The sequence below is a fragment of the Rhinolophus hipposideros genome, assembly GCF_964194185.1.
Source record: "Rhinolophus hipposideros genome assembly, chromosome: 1".
Taxonomy (NCBI): Eukaryota; Metazoa; Chordata; class Mammalia; order Chiroptera; family Rhinolophidae; genus Rhinolophus; species Rhinolophus hipposideros.
This window is the reverse complement of record NC_138047.1, coordinates 105,904,529-105,905,882: the sequence shown is the minus strand read 5'-3', so window position 1 is coordinate 105,905,882 and position 1,354 is coordinate 105,904,529.

Genomic DNA, 1,354 nt, shown 5'->3' with positions numbered 1-1,354 from the left:
ACATCATTTCTATCCATTTTCAATTAGAGGTTTTGGTAGGTTTGTGTTGTTAAAATGTGTGAGTTGCAGTAGTTCCTCTAGGAACGGTGGTGACACCACTCGTGTGTGTGTGTGTGTGTGATAGCCCTTACCCAGCCGGAGGTCCACTTTTTTTTATTTATTAATGTTTTACTTCCTTTTTTTCCCCCCTTCTTTCGCTGGGTCGCCAATCACAGCAGCTCTCACTGCCACAGGCTGCTCTTGGGGGTGCATGGTAGCCCAGCAGCCCAGCTCTAGGGAGAGCTGTTGTTCACAATCTTAGCTGTAGAGGGCGCAGCTCACTGGCCCAGTGGGAATCGAACGGCATTAGGAGATAGGAGACGGCGCTCCAACCACCTGAGCCACCGGGCCAGCCCAGTTCCACTCTTTAGAGGAGCTTTTGCTAATGGTTTGGCCCGTCCACACTGGCCCAGTCTGGCTTCCGCCAAAGACAGATCTGTCAGTGACAGATTTTGGGTGTGGCTTGTGACCAGGCCCAGTGAACAGCTCATTTGAGACCGAGTCCATTATTGAGCCATATCGCTGTTCTAGTGCTCTGACTGGATTGAAATGCTTTCAGAAATGCTGTCCAGTGCTGGAGGAGAGCTGTGTTGTGCCCGTTTTGGGTATTTGAATAGGTTTTGCCCACAAGTCCCTTAAAAGCTGAATCACCCTTTTGACAGTATTAACTGTTACTGTCAGTACCTCAAACTACAGGTGAAAGCAAGACTGGGACATGGAACAAGTGCTGACGGATTGGGGGTGGGTAACAGGAGGAAGGGCAGAAGGGCAGACAGGTGCTGTCTGAGCCTCAGTTCCCGAATGGGCCCGGAGGACCCAGCTTCCCCCTGGCCTTGCCGGCTGAGCTGAGCACTGTGCAGACTGATGTGGGGACGTGCCGCTGGGTGGTGATGGGATTCAGTGGCACAGTCAGGGTGAATATGACCTAGGCTTTCGAATCAGGCCTGGAGTCGCCCCGGGTTGGTCCCTTCATAGGTAACCTCTCTCAACCTCACTTATTTCATCTGGGCAATGGGATAATAAAGGCCCCTTGGGTTGTCGTGAATGAGCTAACTTGTGTGAAGTGCCCAGCAGATACTTGGTGGTTGCTGTCACTACTGTTACTGTTTTCAGTAACTGTTTTTGAGCCATGAGAACCTTCAGACATCTGGAAGACACAGGAAAAGTGAGGCTTGCCCCAGACTACACACTTAATCAGGGACAAAAACAGAGCCCGGCTGCGACTCCAGGGCATCTTCCGCTCCAGCGCCCAAGGGAGCAGAATTGTGCTCCCTGTCCTGGTGCAGTTGGGGTGCAGAGCTCCCTAAGTCATGCT